This window comes from Xiphophorus couchianus, chromosome 8, assembly GCF_001444195.1.
Source record: "Xiphophorus couchianus chromosome 8, X_couchianus-1.0, whole genome shotgun sequence".
Classification (NCBI taxonomy): domain Eukaryota; kingdom Metazoa; phylum Chordata; class Actinopteri; order Cyprinodontiformes; family Poeciliidae; genus Xiphophorus; species Xiphophorus couchianus.
The window spans coordinates 11278245-11302770 of NC_040235.1; positions in this window are offsets into that span (position 1 = coordinate 11278245).

A 24526-nucleotide genomic window follows, 5' to 3' on the forward strand; every position below is an offset into this window, starting at 1 on the left:
TTTGACAAATGAAAGGTTAAAGAAGATCACTTGTGACAGATATTCGAGTTAAATTGTCATATTTAACATATCTATCAGTATCACAAAGTGTGAGGAACTGAGTGAATAAATATTTTTATTTCTGTGAATACATATTAAGCAAGAACATACAGTTCTCAAAAAACATCTGTCATTATGGACACTTTCTCTCTTCGGTTCCACATAACAGGCTGATTGGGGTCAGTAGGTAAGATTTATGTCCATACCTGTCTAAGCAAATAATAAAACTTGCCCAGCAATGTGTATGGCTGATTCATGGTCAAACTCACCTTGTTCAGATCCTACAGGAATCCAAATGGGAATATGTTGAAACAGCAAGGCTTAAATAAATTGAACAGATAACCACACATAACAGAATGGGACTCTGATTCTGTTTTTATTTAAATAAAGCCTTTTTTCCCTTTAATTTATTTATAATTTATTTGTCTGTCAAAACTTTAATCTACCCAAGCAATTTACCCATTATCAACTACAAAGTTAATTCTGAAGAAACAAAAAGGAGGAAACAAGTTTTTCCTGTGTCTGTGCTGCCCTGTGGGTTTGTAATGCAGTTCATTAGCAGGCTGAGTTGTGTCGAGATGTTAAAGCAGCCTGCCAAGACCTTGAGGCCTATGCATTAAGCTGCCTGTGTAGGGATGGCAATTTATCCCAAAGGACAGTGGAAAAGAAAATATAACAGGCAAAGGGCACTGTCATTTCACCAGCAGCATTCTCACACCAAAGCATCATCACAGGAAAAACAAGGAAACAAGGTGATGCACATAACAGACCGCAAGTTATCCTGGGAGTTCAAACTGCACAGCCCCATAATTAAGGCTGTAGAAACAGAAAGTGAGCCATACTTCATCTCTTGACTTGGATAAATGGTCTGGTAAACCCAAGAGTTTTCATTTTACAAAAGCTTTTTTTTTTTTTTTTTTTAAATAAGTTAGCCAGTGTAACAACAAGTATATAACAGCATTTTATCTTTAATTACATGTTCTATACATGTAGAAGCAGCATATGCAGTATACCACAAATAGGTGTAGTCAGCAAAAAATTACTTTAGTAATTCCTGCTTTAAGACAAAAAGGTTTCGACTGGAAATCAGTAGATCTGGCAAAAATTGTGTGGCGTGTAATTTTCTGTCAAAAGGGCATTATAAAATATCTCAAAAGTTTTCTGTTCCTTGTTCACAAAATTGTGGAATTTAGAAGTGAAACAAGAGTTTGTTTCAGGGTATTTTTCTGATCCACATGCAGACTAACACATGGGACTCAGAATAAAAAAAATATAAAAAGGTTATTTTCAAATACAATGGCAGTGCACAATCGACGCTTTCATACACCAGAAGTCTGACAAAAAGTGGAATAAAAGAAATTACTCCACTCCTTTCTTTTAAAACTACTAAAATGACAAACATCTGAATACTGTGAAGTCTGGCTGTATTACACTGCATGATATCTGCATAAGAAAACCTGTTTGTCGCTGAAAATTATTAATCATCAGTTCAAATCAGGATTGAATGGGCTACAACAGGCTGTGCATACTCAACGTCACGTTCTTACCTTGCCTGCAATTTCTGGAAAATTGTGTTTATGTACAATACCTCGCAAAAATACTGATACAAATATTTTCTCATTTTGTCAGTTTCCAACCACAGAATTCACTATATTTTATGGAAATATTAAGTGTTTAACCACAACATAGCATAATGACTTAATATGTCATTCTAATGTAAATGTGATATCTTCTAATTGAAATTCTAAGGAGTGTAAAGATATTCAAAAAACATAACAGGTGTATAGTTAATAACAGTTGTTTCATACGTTTTTTTTTTTTTTTTATTGAACTGGGTTTTTACGGAGCCCCTAAGGGGACATGGAGAGAAAAAAAAAGGAAAGAAATCCCGACTTATTATCTCGAGATCCCGACTTATTATCTCGAGATCCCGACTTATTATCTCGAGATCCCGACTTATTATCCCGACTTATTATCTCGAGATCCCGACTTATTATCTCGAGATCCCGACTTATTATCTCGAGATCCCGACTTATTATCCCGACTTATTATCTCGAGATCCCGACTTATTATCTCGAGATCCTGACATCAGTACATAACGACCTAATCACAGTGATGGAGGACACCCACCCATGATTTTTATTTCGAGCTTGGGCTTGAGTATAAACACATTAAATCAGTGCTTGACAGCAGACATGGATTTAGTATTAGTGAGAGACATCTGAAGAGAGTTTTCAGAGCGCGGGGACTCATTCGGCGCAAGTCCTTTTCCGACTTGGCAGTTTTGGTAGAATTCATTAATAACCAGCTACAGTCCTCTGGACAGCTTCACGGTTACCGATGGATGTACGCTAAATTGCATGTGCATGATATCCTCCTCTGGGACATCTCTGGACCGCAGAAAATGATATAAGTCGTCCTCCATAATCAATGTAGACACACTCCCCCACGTTTACCGCATAAAAACATGCCTTTCCCCCCCAAAAAAGTAACTCGCGATTTTTCAGAAATGTCGCGGGATCTCGAGATAATAAGTCGGGATAATAAGTCGGGATCTCGAGATAATAAGTCGGGATCTCGAGATAATAAGTCGGGATAATAAGTCGGGATCTCGAGATAATAAGTCGGGATCTCGGGATCTCGAGATAATAAGTCGGGATCTCGAGATAATAAGTCGGGATCTCGGGATCTCGAGATAATAAGTCGGGATCTCGAGATAATAAGTCGGGATCTCGAGATAATAAGTCGGGATTTCTTTCCTTTTTTTTTTCCTCTCCATGTCCCCTTAGGGGCTCCGTAGGTTTTTACATAATCTCTAAAAATTAAACTCAGATTCCTCCTTTTATGGATAACAATTTAATTTACAACTATTAAGGTATAACAAAATTATGTTAACTTATTCTGGGCATATGTATTTACTACCAACTTCATAAAATCAAGCTTTTCACTAGAATCTGTCGTGAGGCCATCACTGAACATTACTTTATTAAAATAAACATTAAAGTTCTAGCCTACACTCCTAATTGACATTTTTCTGCACACAAATGTATGCCAAGTCTGTTTCTACTGCCTCTGAGTAGATACATTACAAGCAAGTGAAAAGCAAGAAAGGGTTGCCAGGATATGTCAAATGATACAGCAATGTAACCCTTTTTATTACATCAGCTCTGTCAAATCAATACAATTTACAGAATCCTGTATGCATGTGCTAAGCATAAGAAACAGCAGTAAACACAAAATTGCTTCCACAAAGCCATTTTTTAAAAAGGTACAGTGTAAAAATAATTGCATTATACATTACATTTGAATTACATCACTCTCGTGACTGAATGGAAAAGAATTGAGAAAAACAGAAGTTGAGGTGCATGCAAGTGGTTTTATTTTAACCACAGACTGAGTGCACCGACAAATTTTTTTAATACCCGAACCATGTCATCCTTTGAAGCGCCACTTGATGAAATACCAACCAATACCAACTATAGTAGTGGTAAATATACTTTTAATTAATTTTATTTGGTTTTAAGGTGGTTATATGAAATGTATAATGATTACATCCATATAACAGTGAGTTAGTGTCATGTTGAACTAATAAAATTTTTGATGTCACCCATTCCTGGCTTTATATTTATACATGCGTATATATCTTGGCTTCTGCAGTATCTAGTTGGGAGAAATACTTTATCAATTATGTGTGTAGTTCCGAGGACAACTCTCATCCCAATTTGTTCAATTTAGGTCAGAGAGGCTAGTTAAAGGGAGGCCCTTTAAATCTTCCAACGGCATTTAGAAATGAATAAACTAATTAAAAACCCTCTGAGGCTTGGGTCAGTAATTAGTGCAGTGTACAGCTTTCTGTAAACTTTTTCTTAGCGGGTCAACTCCTCGTTTCATTCGAGTTAGTTTTTTTTATTTTATTTTAGTGAACCCTTAAAAAAGTAGAACAACCTCAAGATTTACAGAATAAACTTTTTTGTTCTTTTTTAAATTGCCATTATGTTATATTGTTAAATGGAAGAAAGGACAGAGAACAGAGAATTTCTCACTTTTTTCTTTGATTTAATAAACTCTCAGCTGACTGGAATTGTGTTTTGGGGCACGAGTATGCTACCATTGAGACCAAGAGGTCTGTCATCTGAACTGTCCTACGAATATCTAATTTTACAATGGAACTGAGGGTCAGCCCTCAATTTTACAACTCTTTATGGGTTTTCATGCAAGTGTATGTGCTAAAGTGTCTCCTCGGTTCTTGTTAGAAAGTAAGCAAACTAAAAGCAGCAACACTGAGCCTGAAACCAAATCTAGCAGACTTCAAAGACAGAACTAACAAAACTGGGTCATGAAGAAAGATGGGAATAAATAAGTACATTAATTTGAACATCTGTGTTTTAGGTCACTGACAGCTTTAGCAAAAAGCTCACAAGAGAATTAATTCCAGCTTGAAAGACAAACTCAGAGATATGGCAGATTTTTGACTGATAGAAAGAAATATTTCCAAAAAGCTATGTGATTTATGGTGTGACCTTTGAGACCACTCTGTCTGCAGACGCATTATGATATTTATATTCCAATCCTCACTTGAACTGGTTTAGGCCATATTCACGCTGGACTCAGACCACACAACTATAAAGTTAGACTTCAGGGAGCATCAAAATGTGTGCTTCCTATGATGTGATGGAGCACAGAGCCCACCATCTGTTTTGACTCTGATCCAAACATGACACTGGGCTGATTCATCAACATGGTGGCAGAAAATAGTAGACTTCAAAGAACATCACCCGTGCCTGTATGAGGGTGTGCCAGACAATGGCTGCCAACATGATCTAAACTCACTTTTCAATGCTATTAAGATGCAGCTGGATTGTAAGTTTTGTGTAATCTGTATAATTTACAGACATGTCAGATTCCTACAACTACACCATTAGTTTAAACATTGCAATGGATGAGAAAAATCCATTAGTAGTTATTAGATTAATGAGACCCGATCAGATGCAGATGAAGGAGAATAAGGGGATGCCAAAATGAGCAATATATTTTATGTGGCACAGCTTTCTGTGCACATCAAAGGCTGTTTAGTGTTTATATTACACCCTTGTAAGGCTCAAAGCTTTCTCCTGTCTCCCAGTAACCAGCACAGCCAGGCCTATGCACAGTGTGGAGGTACTGCACATGGAATCTGGAGCATATTGATTCCTCTGTGCAAGAGGCTTGAACAGTATGATATTCAATGGTGTGGAAATCTTAAGCTACGTTCACACAGCAGGACATGATGACTAATCTAGATTTTTTCATTGTTCATAATACTAATTAAATGTAATGGTAGTCAGACTTCTGTGTGAACCGTATACAACCCTAAATCAGCCCACATATGCAGAAGATTGAGGTTACACAGCAAAGCAGTGTGTACAGAAGTAATAGTGTATCAACTTAAAGTTATTCAGCAATATTGTCAGAAGGTCATAACTCAAAGGAAGCTAATAAAAGAAAAAAAAAAAAAAAACTGCAATGGCTTTTTGTGAAGCAACTCCTCAGAAGTCCGTTTGGTTGTGTAGTCAGACCCAAGAGTGACGGGATTTTGATGTGATGTGTTGTGGAATAAGGTCCTACTTTTCATAATTATGATTTTCAGCCAATGTTTATGTCTGGATTCATTGTGTCTGGCTTCGGTTGGTGCAGAAATATGATGTACTGTATGTCTCACATCAATGACAAAGGTCGCATAAACAGTTCAGACTGCAAACATTGAAAATTATCAGACATTTATTTGATTTAGTATGGAAGTGGTACAACTCAGATTTTGTGGGGATGAAAAGATTGAAATTAGGCAGTTCAAATTGTCGTTAAAAAAGTCAAATATGTCTTCATATGGGCAAAAAACACACATTTGGGTCTCATTTGCCTGCTTTAGATTGTTCAGTTAACTTGGTAGGATCGTTTTGCCAGTTGTCAAAACTGCCACCTGACTGTTCAGTGAATCAGCATAAATCTTTATTTGCAGCCACAATTATGAAGCGACACTATTGCGCCGGTTTGTACATGGTCAACATTTGGGGTTATATTTAAAGGAGAAAAACAGTACAGTGCATTCTTGTTTCACCCCAGAAGACCCCGTCCAATAACTTTGAGACAATCTGCTGTCTGGCAGATTTTTTACATCAAGAGCCATTTTCATTCAGCACAAAGCGATCCTAACTAACAATTGTAAACTGATGTTATGAGAAGATTCTGGCCTGACTAGGTTTTTTGAGGTAAGATGGATATGGGAAAAAATCTAAGAAAGTAAATCAAGTATGCTCCATGTGGCAAGCAACTTATACACATAGTCATAAGACTGCTTTATGTAATGTCAAAGTCTGTAAATCAAAGCATGACACAAATATGTAAAAATCAAGTTAAAAATAAGGCTACCATCCAAATGAAAATGTGTTTTTATGTCATTTAATTTGCTGTTTTTTTCTATTTCAGCTTACAAAAAAATAAAACAAAAAAATGAATGTTCACAGAAATATTTGATTTTTCATTCTCAGTTCATATTCTTCCTTTGCAAACAATGAAAGTTGTGTTTTGGGATGTGCATTTATCATTTATGAATCTGGAAAACAACCTGAAAACAATCTGCCAACTGGTGAGCGAGGAGGAGGACTTTGTAGTAATTGAAGCAGAAGTTTTGAGCGTCACATCAGCCTTGGCAATAAACCCATCCCTCGCAGTATATTTCTCCAATTTTATTCCAAATAGATTCAACACATACACAATTCACGCCTTTGTTGATATCTTCATTTCAACTACTGCTGGCCAACACATCACAGAAACAGTGTCCTGCAGTTATACGCAAGATCTTACAATATACTCTGCTTTCCAATTTTCCATCTAATATTACACAAAATCGTTATCATCACATCTCTGCAGAAGTGGATTTTATGTGTGTGAAGACTTGTCTTGCATTGTCCTGAGTACTGCTCATTCAAGACAATCTGCAGAATAGCTTTTTTATGTTACAACCTCAGGGGTTCCATCTTACAATCATTGTATTAAATAGAAAGTCTGTTACTTATTTTCTGCCTTTCCCTTTGTCCCTCAGAGTGTTTTCTTTCTGTGTATCTCTGTTCTCTTGCATATTACTGGTGATGTTCAGTGCATTGATCTGTGATTTATTTGAGTCAGTTGAAAAGCATAAAGGCTTTGACCAATTCTACTTACTTTTTATGCTGCTAATGCTGCCATTTTTATATATCCTGGCCTATTGTAATCTTGTTTCTTCTGACTATGCAAAGTTAGTCAGCAGGAGTTGGTGCAAATTTAGCACCAAATTTAGTACTTTGTAAAGTGCCAACTACTTTGAGCTCTTAAAATACAACTACAGTTAAGTTAAATATTATTCATGCACTTTCAGATACAGGTTTAAAGTAATCTTTTAATTTTACCATGTTAGTTCACACTTGAAGTTACATTGATGTTATTACTTTAAATGAATAGGAAGCATTATCTCTTTCTAAATCGGTTTGGATATCAGGTTGTTTGCCGACTTTCCAAGCCTCTTTGTAGTTTCACTTTTAATCTATTTAATACTTATTCAATTTCCAGTTTATTGCACATTAATTACGACAGACAAATGTAGTATTTTCCGTTTTTTTTCCAGATTACTTCTGTTACAATGAACATCTTGAGATGATTTCACTTCAAGAGTCTCATAAGTATTAAATCCACTTTGGACAATGTTGATATAGTCAATATTAATTCTCTGTGCTATAAGTACTGAATACTATAACATTAGTAAGCTAAAATGCATGAACAGTTCCATCAACAGTTAATAATCCAGAAATAAATTGTTTACAATAAAAAAAAAAGAAAACACACAAACATTTGAAATATATTGATAGAACTGAAATCCAGATAAGTGCTCCCATCTATACATAGGCATTATGTGGGTACATAAATGGATGGATGTATAAAATAACTGTAGGGTGACGTAATATATGAAACCAACAGCTAATTTCTCAATGTGAGTATCAGACTAAACCACTGATCTGATTTTGGTGGATTTGGTGCTGCCATTTGTCATATTATGCAACACAGTGACAGAAAGAAGCCATCTACTGAATAATTGTGGAGAATTTCTCAAGAAGATGACCATCACTCAAAGGTATGACACCAAACAACTCTTTATAATTAAGAAAGATCAGAATGGAAATTAATTTAGTCATAATCACAATTTCGTCTGAAGGAGAAACCATGGGCAAGAGAGCCATGAAAGGACTCAACATGAAAAAGGACTGGACCGTAAATTGAAGGAAAAGGTTACATTTTTATCTGCCAAATGCTATTAGTGCAAAGTAACATTAAAATGACACTCTTACAGCAGATACAGGCATCTGTGGTAATTCTCAAAAACACTTGTGTGGACATTCACTTCTACTTTAAAAGGCATCCATGAGTGAAATTTGCTTTGGCCACTCAGGCCTCTCAATCCTTTTCCATCTTTTATTGCAGCCCTCTATGTTCTTTGAGTGCCTCTGAAACTGTCTGCTTAATCAAATGTGATTTTCTCTTGCAGAGAAAAGCATCCTACAAATGTCACAGTCTGGGCTTTTCATCCGCCCATATTCAGAACGAGCAAAACCAGGCCATATTTTGTGTTAAGTGCTCAGCATGCTGATGATTGGGGATTATACCTTGCTGATGGTTAATCCCTTCCCCTGACAGCAGGTGTATATATTGCTGCTCTTTGGTTGCATTTATGTAGCAAACGCAAATACTTTTTGGTTTTCTTGTACAAACCTTGAAGCAGATTAAAAATGCACACAAACCAACAAGTAGGAATGTTGGTGTCAATTTGTGGATTTTATTGATTGATTTTTCCATTTGATTTTCCAGGTGAGAATTATTATTACACAAACAGTTTCAGTGCATCAGTAATAAATCAAGAATCGAGAAAAATAACTAACATTAATTGAAAATATCAATTCTTACATTTTCAATGAGTATTCTGAGTATTTTTCAGTCTAATGAGTGCTGTCAAACATTTTCATTCAATCATCAAAATGAGAAAAGACCTCGACAACTTAAAATAATCTTCTGCACCATTTAGTAAGGTGAATGTACGTCCATATGTGAAACTATGTCCATAATTCTATATATACAAAATCCAAATTTGATCATTTCTTATGCTTATAACAATTCTATAAAGTTGTTTACTTTAAGATCATTTCAAGCAGCCTCAAAGTCAAACAATGAAATCTACTAACTATTTCGTATTTGTGTTTATGATGGGTGCATGAAAATATCTCACCAGAATTGAGGTGGATCACTATAGCATTCTCAATAATCCAGGTCTCATTATTTTGTCTCTATCTCTATAACCTCTATATTCATTACTAATGAAAAAATCTAATAGTTGTTTAGAATTTCCTTTTTCTTCTTAAAAAATTATGGACTATGGGAAAAGCATCTTCTAATTTCTATTTCAGTCCTTTAGCATGCTTTGAAAAACAGTATTATACATTTAAAAAAAAATTAACTGAAATTATCACCCAATTATATTGTGTCCCACAATGCAGTATCTTTGCAACACTTTCCCAGCATGCTGGCAGTGAATATGCTGCATTTCTTTAGCTGCTTTGTACTTATCACTAACATAGCACTGCAGGCTGTTTGCTTGGTCACCTCGCTGGCAAACTCAGTTGATAGCAAAAGCTAAGAAACCACCCTTCCCTTGCACATCAGTTGAGTACCTACACATAGTGCATATCAGTAGCTTGCTTGCCACTGAAAACCTGTCTGCAAAAACCAGATAAATTGAAACCCTTCCCCAAAATACTTACAGAACACAGTAGCTTGACTCCTAACCATAAATATCAACTGCTGAGGGGGTGAGAATGGAAATTTCAGGATGTGGAGAACAAAAAAAAGAAAACTGACTAGAGGGAGAAATAAGCAGAGATACCTTTACGTTAAAGCAAGGTAAATTTATTTGAAGTAAAATGTAAAAGCTAAAACAATATTTTGGTCACCTTCCTAAAAATAATGGCCTAAGTAATTTTTTGGCCAAAAATGATTTTGGCAACAAAACCACCACCTCTTTCTTCCCAAAAGATGTTAAAGGGGGGAAAAGAATTATCAAAGATTTACTCTGTTTTCCACGGTCACCTTCCATGCAGAATTATAATAACCAATGATCCCAAAATAACAGACAATATTCAGTCGGTGGTTTTACTTAATATTTGTCAGCAAAGTGATTTGAACATATGTTGCAGAATCACAGCTTAATGTCCACAGCATAAAAGGCTGTTGGAATGCTACTGCAAAAGAAGCATTAAGTATTGGAAATTAAGCTGCTTTAATTATAACTGGCATATGTTTATAAACCTGGTGTCTAATAATTGCTTAATTCTGACATGACTACATTTTTGAAACATATTTTTAACTGTCCACTAAGGATTATTTGAGACAACCATTGAACAGTAAAGACACTTTGCTTCTTCCAGCCCTGGTTTGGACTTCTTGCAGTTTGACAAATCATTGTGAAGAGTTTTTTTGTATGGTGTCCAACTACTGTGCGACTGGTATGAAATTTGAAGTGGACAATACTACTAGATTGACAAATGCTGCAGAGGGAAAGACCTACATCGACACAGCAAAAATTCTGCGCTTGAGTTCTTCTGAAGAATAAAACGCTCATCTTAAAAGGAACCTTGCTCTTGTGCATTCCACTTTGAGGAAAAGTATAAATTTCTCTCTTGCTGAATATGGCTTGGCCTTTAGCTGAAATATTTATGTACCATCACATGGATGGCTACATCAACTTAAGAAAATCAGATAATCTCTTGTGTTTGATAAAGTTTGTATTTGTGTCCAGCTTATACAGGTTTAGCTCAAGGACTCTTCTAAGTTTCTATGTTAATTACGCTATTAGTTAACAGTTTTGCCGTTTGTGGGGGAGAAAAATAAAGTCTTTTGTTCTTTTCTTTTTGGAAACGTCTTAAGTAAAAATAGATATGGGTTGTTTTTCATTGCATTTTATGCTGAAGATTTTGCAAGTACTGCAGACTTTTTGCAGCAGAGGTTCTACATGACAATACATCAGGCGGTTTCAGCAAGTTGCAAGGTTCTGTAGAAGCACTCAAAACAATACAGCACTGTACTGATATTAGAAAATATAATTTGTACTTTTGCAAACTTGAATTTGCTTTTGAATATATACATATTTTTAAAATTACTTCAGTACCGAGTTAACCTTTGATCGAACAACTTTTACTTGTAGTTGAGTAAAATTTGACCTAGAGTACCAATACTAAAGTTGAGTACTTTGTCCACCACGGATCTGAACTGCTGTTCGATACATAAAATAGTGACAAAACTCTCTGCTGCAACTTCAAGTCTCGAAAAGGCAATCTCTCTGTCACTTTATAAAACTCTATCAACAAGGCACTCAACCACAGGCATGCAAGTGTTATTAAACCCAACGCGTCTCGCCCAGAGTAATTAAAGGTGCCTACGACATCGCAGAGTTTCCTTCCAGAAACTTCTCTTCTTCCTGTTGCTGGAATCAGAGTTAATGCAGTCAACTTTAGTTGATGAGGGAGAATCCAAGCACAGAGGACCACATCTGAATCAAAGCATGGGGCTTTTAAGTGCAAGTGTGCACAGTGTTTGGGGGCATGTTAAATTATCCTCTCTGCTTCATCGTTTGAACCGTTAGCTTTTGATGCCACAAACAACACTACACAAGCCAGACGCCACTATTATCATGGGGTTGGCTTCATTGTAACTGTGCACACTTTCATGTTTATTGTCCACTGTTTATGACTTCCGGCTTTATCGTCCCCTATCAGGTCGTACCAGGATTTCTACCACCTGCCACTGATTTCTCTTAAATCAGTGATTCAATAGACTTTGTGAATCTGCTCAAAAAAGAATGTCTTTTGTTAATCAATACCATGCTACTACTGTGAATATTTTTTATTTTTATATCAAAATCAACTGTTGTAGGCGGCATGTTTTGCTTTGCAGACTAAACATCAGCGATGTTAGAATTGAATTAATCACTTCATAAACGATGCAACTTGTACTTTCCTAAAGGCTTGTGAGAAAATATATTTTATCATGATGTCAAATTCTTTAGCATACCCTGTTTAGAAGCTCTGGCAGAGACCAGACACTGCAGCACAATTTAATCTTCGACAGGATTAACACTGCCAATCTGCAAATAAAAGAGTAAATATAATACCAAAGAATGAAGTAACTGGGAAAATCCTTTCAACACATCAAGGCAAAGCTTTGTTTAATGAAGAACAAGCACTTTCTCCATAGGGCTGCTCCAAAGATTTACAGAGGAAACAACTAGAAATGCATTTGTAGTATGGATTATGTTTGGATGGCTAGTTAGGAATTTAAACAAAAAAGAAAATAATAAAATAAAATCAGTACATGTGGATGACAGCCAAATTCCCACATGTATGATTCTGGAAAATAATTTTTCTTGAGTGCAGATACTCATGTTTCAAAGAGCCTGGATATTCTGCTCTTGAACCACTAAGTTTATATTTCAGGAAATAATTTGATTTTAATTTGTATTAGGGTCATAATTAAAAACTTGCAGTAGAGTCATAAATACAATCATTTTTCTATGGAAGAATCTGCAAGACTCCTCTGATGGAGCACCTCACAATGTCTTCACAGGCTAGACGAGCCTTTTAATTCATGAGTAGCCCTCCTGTGACAAAGTGTAGAATATAAAATACATAAAAATATGGATGAAAAGCTTCAATAAACTAGATATTTTTCTAATCTTTTAATGTGATCTTGAGTAAATATTCTTTGGAATTTTCTTTAAGTGGTTTAGTCTGATTCATGCATTAATTTTCATTTGATTATGACTCAATCTCTAGCTGGGCATTTCTATTAGACAGAAGAAATAAAATATATTTTTAAAATAATAACAGGTAATTTTATGAATAAGAAAAATTGATAAAAGGAAATAAAATATCTAATTTACAAATTATGATAAAACGATTTTTTAAAATCTGTTTTGTAGTTTTTCTTATTTTTACTTAATAGTTTAGTTAAATTGTTTGTTAACTGCACTATTTTAACTATAACTTGAAATATTTTAGTAGTATTTTGGAGATAAGTATTTTGTGTTTATTCTGTCAACATGTGCAGAGCTTTCTGTTTAAGAATGTCAGTGCTACTATTCACTCCATTGCTAATAATGGTACACCCTACTGGGCAGATATTCATATCAACAGAGATCAAGAGCTGCTTAGCTATTAATTCCTGACAGAAGGTGATTCCCCAACTTATTAATTTTGACTCAAATGACCAACTCTGTTAATAATTGGCCCTGGTACTTAATAGTTATTCATAGCCAAAACAGACCTATTGCTGTATAACAATCAGTAAATGTACTGGTAAATTGGGCAAGTTTTAGTCCAAGTTATATTGTTGTATATACAGTTTTATTTAAAATAGCAATTTTAAGTTTGAAATGTTGGAGGAAATTAAATGTTTTAAAGTTGAGTTTATTTATATTATCAGAGTAAAAATGTATTTAATTCAAGCAGGTGTGAGACTCACATAGACAATGCAAAACACCAGCAAGGGTTATATCTGTATTACATTAGTGTGAAGGTTTAAAAAGGTTGTTTGGCACCAACAGAAAAAACACCGACATCAATACAACCTGGTTCATTGTCTGGCCTGTCAGCTTTTTCACACACAGCAGGCAACAGAGGCCCAGCAGTGACTTTGTAATGGAAACACGAGTACTCACAGTATGACATGCTAAAGCATGTTTTATTGTGTAAGAAAAGAAGACATCAGACAAAGCACAAAGCAGGGAAAATATAAGTCAATTACCTCATGACTTTACACACAAATATCCCATATTCTTTGCAATGTGGAACTTTTTCCTAATTTATTACAAGTAGAACCACATCATGTAAGAATTAATAGTCTTTCCCATGAAACTCTAAATGTATTACAATTTGAAACAAAGATGGAACAATAAAATGTGGATAAACTGAAGTACTGTGAATACTTTCCAGATGCATTGTATGACTCAATAGTAACATTTTTATCTCAAAACCATTGTAGCCAAAATGAAACTGACTTTAAAATCTGTATCCCTTGGATATGATAGGGTGACAAAGGCTTCAAAAAGGGACATGGTATTAAAAATAATATTTTTTCTCTACTTGAAAATATTTTAGAGCATAAATCACTTTTTTCTAAGAAAGGAAATTATGTTTTAAACTAATTAAGTGAAGGGTTTAAAGGTAGACAAATATGTAACACTTCAAAAATAGAAATATTGTGATGTGTCCAACTGCTTGTTTTAAATATTTCTTAGCCTAACCAATTTCTGTCAGTGAGTAAATTATTTAATCTGTTCAACACTTTTTCAACAGAGATTCACAGCATGAATTCACTCCTACCTGAAAACAAACAAACACTATTAAAGGGTTTTAAATACAATCAAAGGTGTAAAAAAACTGCACAACCCTTTTTTAATGACAAGTTAGCTTTACTATTTAAATCAGCTTAGAGAATACCCCCCATCAGGGTCTCCAGGCCTAATTGTGGCTGACAAGTTTTAAGCCAGCTGTGGCTATTTGCCAAGGTCTTGGCTTTAAAGCATATCTAATTTTCTCCTGTGGGTCCTCTGTCCTCCAAACCTTGTATTGAAAGCTGATGCTGTGAGACTTCTGAAGCAGGTACCATTTGCTCTTCCATGCAACCACAGGCAATTATGATTTGACCCTGTCATCTCAAAGAAAGCTGGTAGGGCAGAATAAGAATGAGTCAGGGCTAGTAGCACCAACTAAACTTTGACAAGTTTTATGCATGCAACTTGGTCATGATTTGAAGGGTGTTCAACACCTTGAAATCTTTGATCATCATCAAGCAAACCATTAGGAAGTTTTAGTAAATTTAATACAAACAAGAGGTGCTCTACATACAGTTCCAAATAAACTAACTCGCATTGCAATATGCAATGAGGTGGAATAAACATTCTTTTGTAAAGCATAAAGCCTTATGCAACTTTCATGAATTCCCCATTCTGACAAACTTGTGACCACTTTTCATGACATGACTTAAAGGGTTATGTTATGTTACTTCATGACTTCAAGGCATCCAGAAACGTTCAACAGAGCTAAGGTCACACCACACACTGCCATGATTAGCACTCTCCATAGACCATGACAGTCTCAGCATTGCTACCTAGTGCAGAATATCTTTCATGTGCAAATGGCTGAGTGGGACAACTAGTATTGTAGAAGCTATCAATCCCAGTAGCAAACAGCACAGCCTGAAAAGGACAGATTTGAGCAGGTGGAACGTAGTGAGGCAGAATATCAACATGTCCCACATGTCCACTGACAGAAAGGCGGTGAACATAGTCTAGCGCTAGTCCCAGAAAGACAATATTCTGTGCTGGGGCATGCATGTTCTCATGGTTGATCATAAAATCCAGATTGAGTAGCTGCCAAATGAGTATGTGTGTGTGCTTCTGCTCCAAGCATCCTTCCTCAGAAGAAGTCAGTCATCCAGATATGTGGTCAAACAAGATGCCATGCTATCTCACCAAGGCCATCTGCCACTTTGGTACACCACCTGAACACCCTCTGGCTCAGGAACAGCACAGGTTGAAGGAGAACACGGAGCAACTGTAACAGACATCCTGAAAAACAAATGTCAGAAATATGGATACGTGCATCACTCAGGTCAACAGGTGAACTGATTGTCTCAGTGCAACAGGCAATGAAAGATGCATACAGATCCAGGATAGGGTGAATCCAGTTCCCCCCTTTTTGGGAACCAGAAAATACCTGGAGTAGAGACTCCTCTAACTCTGCTCTGCTGATACAGGGATTATTGCTCCTTTCCTCAGCAGAGCAGAAATTTCCTCTTACAGAGTGCAATGTGCCTGGAAAATACCTAATATTGCTCCTTAAAAACTAAAATACTTAAGACAGTGAGAAAGTGAGCTTCATAAATCAATCAAGGAACATGTCTTCAAACAAATTTCATTTGTAATGATTTATGTTTTCAGTTCTTTTTCTGGATATTTCTTTTTTATTTTTCTTCCCAACAGTGAAAATGTGTGTGATCCAGCAGCTGGTTCATGATTCTTGCCATGCAATTTGGAAACAATGGCCAACAGAGCTGGTGTGAAGAATGCAGCCTGAGGACGCCGATTGATTCTGGAAAGAGTGACAGATGTACATGTTTTTGCTTTAAAGATTGCTGGGGTGCATTAATCCCACATGTGAGTCCGGAGCCCCATGACATTGATTAAAATCACATTTTGGACGCTGGCAAAATGAAACCATCTGATCCATACTTGGGAATTGAGACCTTTGAGATTTGTTACTGACTTATTCCTTTATTTTGTTGCAGGGGAGAGGGCCTTGTTGCTTTGGGGGAGGAATGGCAAATTGTAACACCACATATAATTAACAAATGTCAATCTTTATTACGTTTATTTTTCCAGAGGCCTTTGGGATCCTGTGTAACCAACAATGGGTCCCATTGGGTCCCATTGTTGGTTACACAACAATGGAAGATAAAAGACTACAATGAGTTTCTTCAAGGTATGCTTACTGCTAGATTTGTTTCACGTGTAAAAACAAATGTTAATGAAGCTTTCTGGAATGTTTTAATTGTTCAGTGTATACATGCACATTCCACTAGTGTTGAATTCAGTGAAGAAAAAAAAAAAAAAAAAAAAAAAAAAAAAAAGAGTTTTCACTGCAGAAAAGCTTAATGTATGTCCTCAATATTAATTCATTGTCATTTGCTAGAGGAAGAAATCTTTAAAATATTCTGTTTGGACTTTCCCACTTTCTGGTCTGCCACTTTGAATACTTGTGATCTGACTGCCACTAAAATGTTAGAATTAAAAAAAAAAATCCAATCATGGTGCAAAAATCATACTCAAAATTATTCAGTTAGATATCTGATTCACCAAAAGTTCAGTCAGGGGCAACATGCACTCCTGACCAAAATCGTATGACCATGGGAAATAATTGCAAGCATTCAAGTTTCGTTCTGGTGAATCAAAACATCCGATGGGTCATTAGTAAAAATAAGAAATGTACGCATTTCATTCATCACTGTTAAGAATTATTAGCGTTAAATGAAACATTTTTTCTACTTTTACCTCACCTTCATAAACAGCAGAGAATGTACAAAATATAAATTTACCCATCTAAGGCATTACATTAGGTGTTGCAATCACTTCCATGGCAACAAATGTGTAAATGCCAGTACTGAGGGATCCAAACTGCTTCTCTAAACTGAACGTAGAGACCTCATCAGTTTTTCGAAAGAAGACTGGCTGAAAGAATAACTATGTTACAACTCAGACATTTCAGTCTGAGCTTCTCTGACACTCATTGATCCCTCTCCCACTGACTTCCACCCTGTAAGCCCTTCTCCCTGCAGAGCTTTATTCCCCTCCAGAGCTCCATCACTGTGTACTGGAGACAAAACAGGCTTACTGTAAATCAGAAACCAAATCCCACAGGCAACAGGGAATCTATCCTGCGACAAAAAAAGAGCACCTTTTCTCCTCTTGAAATGAGCGACAAACCAAGTCAACATAATTTTTCTATAAGTCATTTATTTCACAAGAAATGCTTAAAAATAATTTTCTCAGAGGAGATGAATTTTGGCAATCAAAATTCATTACATGGAGTGATGCAATGCATCATATGCTGTTCCTTTATAAAGTAGTGAGGTTAACAGTAAAAAAATATATATATATGCATATTTTCCAACAGGGATGTAGGAGATTCTCAACATACAATAACTTTAAGCAAAATTGCTAACTAGGCTAAAAAGTAAAACAAAAATGTAGACAAAAATATAGAAAGTTACCTAATTTAGCCTTATATAGGCCACATTGAAAATTTTATCGCAAACATGCATGTTAAAATGAGGGTACTTCACAAGTTAGACCTGCATCATAGATGTCATGGTGAACATTGCATTGTTCTTTGAGTGTCTTTATCAAGCATCCAAAATAAAAGCACACAAATCAACTGTTTTGTCCAACATGAGAAATTACTTGGCAAAACATCTGTCCACATAAATTGCCCTCTGTTAAGTATATTGTGAACAACTGAGAATAGACATCCAAAAACAGCCTAGAGGAGGTTAATGAATACATTAAAAGTCCAATAAAATTAAGCTTATTACGAGCTTATTTGAGCTTTTACTTATCTAAGTTGTTACCAGCAGGGCAATTTTGTAATTTAATTCCCAACAATGAACCAGCTATAAAGTACACACTAAAAGATAAACAATCCAAGATGCAGTGCCATTAAAAGGCAAGCTGGTGACATAATTTGACGAATGTGGACCAAGAAAAAGGATTTAAAGGGCTTTTGGAAAAGGATAATTTTATCTTTAGAGCTGCAGGCTTTTATTACCGTTGCTCTGTGGAAAAAAACAACAGATTTTGTCTTGAAGACACATAGAAGTTATAACAGAATGTAGACCAGCAATGAAACAAACCATATTCTATATATATATATATATATATATTTATACAGATATATATATTTATACAGATATATATATATATATATATATATATATATATATACACACACACATATTTTGAAATCAAAGTGAAAAGAAAAACAGATATTTTAATGAAGACTTTAGCAGAAACCTCACTGGAAAAAATACGTATATTTAAAGGAAATGACAGATCCAGCTAAACTAGTTCCATGTTGCCCCCTAGTGAGTTCATTTTATTAACTCTGAGGTGTATAGTATAGCCCAGATTTGTACTCGCGTAAAAGTAGTATTACTTCAATATATTTTTCTCAAGCTAAAGTAAATATTAATACTAGTCAAATTAAAAACATAAAAAACTACTCAAGTGCTGAGTATTTGAGTTGTGGCGTTTAATCTCATTTAATTTGTTAAAATTATTTAATCAAATATCCAAACTAGCCAGATTCTGGCACTAAGAATAAACAAACAAACAGATGTGGGAAAATAAGTAACATAACACATTGGAGCAGAAAGACAATTCCTTTTCACAACATAAAAGCTTTGAAATCAAGACTTGCACTAGATAATTTGTGTAAATTAAAATAATGATTCCAGTGACAATTTTTCCTCTTCAAGGAATTTTGGTTAGATCTTGCTTTTTTTGGCATTCAGTAAAGTAATTACCCTGACCTGGCAATACTGTGGTATTATAAATACTACCAGAAAGTGCCTCTATTCCAAGAAGTGGCTACTATAGTATTTTCAAGATGTAGATCAACACTTTACAAAATCAAAAAAGGTGATCTCAATATTGCCTTTGAAACTGCAACACATTAAAATTAATCTACAACTTAAGATGAGCTACATTTTTACTGTCACAATACAGTACATATCCATGCTTACGCAACATTCCATTGAAGAGATGAAAAATGTAAATCTCTATGATCTCCTGCCACTCTTTCCAGTCAGAGGTGTTTACATGGCAAAACTGGGAGAAAATGTCTTTTCTTGAAGATGGATGCTGAAGTAAGACCAAAACGTAGGCAAGCAAGGGGCAGACTGGCAGAGTTGGCAGAAAAATGAAAAGTCCACAAACAAGTTGCAAAGGGAGAGGCAGAACCCCCAGATGGTATAAAAATGGTTGTGTAAACAGGAGAATCTCATAATGAACCAAATAAACCTTAACGTATAATGTGAGCACACCGAGGAGGAGGAAACAGGTGAGACTAATTATTTGAGTGGAAGAAGCTGAAGGCAAACTGAAGAAACAAGCAGCAGGGATTGGCTAAATGAGTGTTAGTCCATCCTGAGGACTTGCTGTCTTGCATGTTTTATGTGTTTCTCTGCCTCTACACACCTGACTTCATGCTTCATTTGATTCGTGTGTGCTGGAGCAGGGAAACATTGGAAACAGGAACAACAGTGGGTCCTGAGGCCCAGGGTTAAATACCACTGGGCTAGACAAACACTACAAGACACACAGATCTGGAACACCAATAAACAGGCAAAATATTGATACATACAAATGTAAAAGAATTAACACAGAAACCTAAAAACAAAATATAAAACCCAAGGTCAACCTATGAAGTCTAAATAGTGAATACAAACTCAATGCTTTGTATCGTGAGTGTCCAGCTCTAGTTCTCTAGTTTTGCCTCCTCAGCATGTCAAAGTTTTGCAGAGGCCTGCTAATGAAACACCATTTTATCCAGTTGCATAAAAATACAGGATGCTGGCTCTACAGGACTGACATTGGACACCACTGCCATACATATTGACACATAGAAATTCCCTCCTAAACATGCCATCAAGTTTTTGCAGAGCACTTCTGTAGAATCACTAATTCAGACCAGGTGTGCTGAAGCAGGGTAACGCATGAAACATGTATAATGGTGTTTCATGGGACGCGCAATTGGACATGAACTATATCTATCACAAGTCCCCAACCTAACCACATAACATTCTTTTTTTTAAGAAAGAGAATAAATAAGTCATCTGAACAAGGGTTAGATTTACTCAAAGCTTTAACACAAAATGTTCTGCTTATTATTAAACTGACTGGATAATGGAAACTCAATCTCAAGATAAAGTCTTTATTAGCCGTTGCCCCCAAAATCCTTACATGCAAGTCAATGGGTTCAGAAGGACACTGGTGACCTTCTGACTTTTTTCAGGGTTTAATAACCTCTTTACATAATCTTGCCTGTCCCCAGTGTTCAGGGTCAAGCAGGGGGACATTTGAGAGCTTGGATTTAGTCTTTACAGCAAGAAAAAGTACCCTAATATATACTCCATATCAGTAAAAAGCATCCTCATAATGAATGTAATATTTTGAAACATGGGGTAGGCTGTATGCGTTCAAGACAAGTAAACAGCTACTTCCAGCCTTGATTGAACACCTACTTTGTGTGGAAAGAACTAAAGCAACATCAGTGGCAATAATTCCACTTGAACTGGATTAAATATCCACCTCATATATTTGGCTTTCAGATAAACAAGCTCTCAGAGAGGTGCTATGGGAAAGGATCAGCACATTAATAAATGGTGAAAATGATTTGAAATGAAAATCCAAGGCTGCTTTTTATCCAGATGCAGTTTAATAAGTAAACAAACTAGCCCTGCTCAGCAAATCAGAGAGGGAAAGTTTAAAGAGAAACAAATAACATGGCAAAATATTTAAAAAGAAAAAATGTAGGAAAAAGGATGATAAACAGACTATCATTTAGATTTTAATTTAGATGTGCAGTGTTAGTCCTTATTAACACAATAACCTTAAGAGTAATTTCCAGCCAATCAGCCTCCTAAATTACATTCCAAGGGTCTTTTTGATGAACTTGAATGAAATTTTGATGAAAACTAGCAGATTAACAAGTGAGGTAGGAACATAAAAGTACCAAAGGAGGGTGATGTTGCTTTGTGATCTCTGGAAATGGAGCAGTTCTGATATGTTTGTCCTAACAAAACACCATAGCTCAGAGTTTGTTCATTTTGTTTGTTTTTTTGAAGGTTCTAGTGGCCTTTATTTGATAGTGAATTGACAGGAAAGTGGGTAATGAGAGAAGGGGGAAGACATGCGGCAAAGGTCACCAGGCCGGGAATCAAATCTGTGACAGCCACTTCGAGACCTAAGGTCTCCATATGTGGGTTGTGCTTAACCCCTGTGCCACCACAGCACCCCAGTTCCGAGGTTTTTGTGCGCAAGTGGACAAATTCTTTGCAGTTTGCATTTATGCCATGTTCCATTTGCAGTCAGTAGTCCCAACTTCCCAGCTGGAGAAACCGACTGGAACGTCCCACCCAAGTTGGACAACACAAAGAAAGTGGGAGAACATTTAAGACCCTAAGTTAGGATTTCAAGATGGCTGCCAATTCCAACATTATTAGTAAAGTCGTTTACTTTCACTGTTGAGGTTTGTTTTTTTTTTTTGTTTACATTTAATCAGCCTGTACAACAAGTCTTTGGGGGGAAAAAAACTGATAAAAAGGAACAACGACATTTAATCTCTGTTTGGGATTAATAAAGTATTTATGATATGACTTGAACTTCTGCATAGTGAGGGACTTATTAATATCCTCGGCTTACCAAACTGCTCAAATCTTTTTGCTGCTACTCAAAATATTGCAATACGTTTTCCAATATCATTTTGGAGACCTTGGATAGTCTAAGCTGTCTTGGCCAGTGACACCAAGTTTTTTTTTTTGTTTTTTTTTTTTAACTTAGATTTTACAAAGCAGAGCTTCAAACTGTGCACATTGCATTAGAAGTCTGCAGTGGTAAAGAATTAATCACAGTATTTTCTTGAAGAAGAAAGATCAAGTCTCTCCACAGTGAGTCTCTTACATTAGGGGATACATGAAAAATGCATGAACTCTTACTCCCCACTCGACCCATGGCATTTTGTTGCCAACTCAGAACTCACTTTTAAGATAAAAGTGAGGTTTCTCTAGTTCTGCTAGTTTAATTTCTTTGTGAATGAAATACTAGTATATTATTCTGGGAATACTTGGAAATGCCAATAATAAACATAGCAGTCATACAGATTGTTCCATGATTTTCCATGTCTTTTTGCACAAGAAAGTGAAACAAGGCCACTGCCAACATGTCAGTTACAGTTGCTGGCTTGGCTTGAATATCAAACGATTTTCTATTGGATTTTTTTTTTATTTTAACCAATGGACTGCATTTTAAATTGTTCTCTTTCGGGAGTGGGAATCTTTACCTCAGATCATTTTGCAAGCATATTCCAGTGGATATTAAGCTAACAATACTCTCATGCAAAAACCAGTTCATACAAAGTATTAAGCATTCCAGCACAAACTCACTAATGTCGTGGTATATGCAGCAAGGAATGTTTAGGCTTCTACATTGGAGACATTTAACTGCAGATACTGGTCAAAACAACTCACAATTGCCTCATTAATGACCAACAGTCTTATAAGTGGTTCTTCTATACACCTGTTACTTCTCATCATGTTCAGAACTGAAAAAACCTTTTAGATGGGAGACAAAATGTCAGTGACAGTCACAATTTGAATCTAAATATCACATGTGAAGCAAACATTGAGAATTTCAATAATTTAAAAACTAAATATTTTGTTTAAAAACTGGATTTGTTTAGTCAAAATAACTTTGCACAATAGATGTAAAAGCTAAAGAATGAAGTCTGGCATTTCTCAATTTCTTGCAGCCATAGCTTTGTTCCTATCATTTCAAATATACAATTAAATATTCCGGGGAACAGCACTGGAGATTAATAGCTTGCCTTCACCTCCCCTTTCTCAGTGTCAAAGGTACTCTTAAGCTATGTGCAACTCAAACACGTGGACTCTCCATCAGTCTTTGTGTCTGCAAGTGTCATATTCAGCAATCACGACAAGAGCCAACCAAACAGAGGAAACTTAACTTTAAACTTCATTTAACAGCAGAGAAATTCAGTTTTAGGAGACTGGCCTCCTCTACACAGTCACTCAGGAAGCAGCCATGTAGCCACTGTTGTAGCAGTCAGTGTTATTCAATACAATGGATTAAACAGCACTTACTTTTGGAAGAGTCAGCTTTAATTGACAAAGGAGTCTATAGGATGCTTAGTTAAATACATTGATATTTTTGTTACACTTAATGTTGTTAGTACTTTGTTGAAGATGCCTGTCCTTCTATATGATCAATTAACTCTTGATTTCTCATCTCAAAATCTTTAGTCTATATTCAAGCTTGACATTTTTCAGAGAATTTATCAAAAAAGAGCTTTACATTAATAAAAATCTAGCAATTTTTTGTCATAACACACTAAAATATACTTCACTATCAACTGTGTTTAATGAAGGAGCCTGGAAACAAGTAGATGTATAATTTAATCCTGAATGTGCTAAGACTAATCAGATTTAGGTTTTTATTCTGCTGAAATTTATTTTCTATTTGTTTTGCATTATTTTGCTAATAAGTTGGTATGGTTAACTTTCAACTGACTTTGCACACTGAATATATAAACATCCAAGAAATCTTTCAAAAGATTAGGCAGCAGTGAAGGATTTAGGGCTTAATTGTCAACATCTCATCTCTCTCTGCTCAATTTTGAGGTCCCAGTTGAAAACAACAAACATTAGACACTGAATATAGTTAGTTCAAATCGACTGCTCCTATTAAACAATTTATCATGTTAACAGCATTAAATATCACAAATAAATAATAAAAAATAAATATGGCTTTTGATTATTCTGTTCATTTGTCTTTTTGAAAGTAAATATGTCTCCAAGACATTATTGTCATAATGCCTGTTGATGTATTTATTTTTACATCCCGTTGTAAAATGTAAAGAAAAAAAACATGAGTTCAAATAATTATAGTTTCTGATCAGAAACACTCAACAGTAGCGTAACACAAGGAAGTTTAAATGCCGAAGTCTTTTCTTTGATCACAGTTAATGCCTTCTCTAAGAGGATTATATTGTCATTAGACAGATCTGCCTTTGAGGGGATAAAT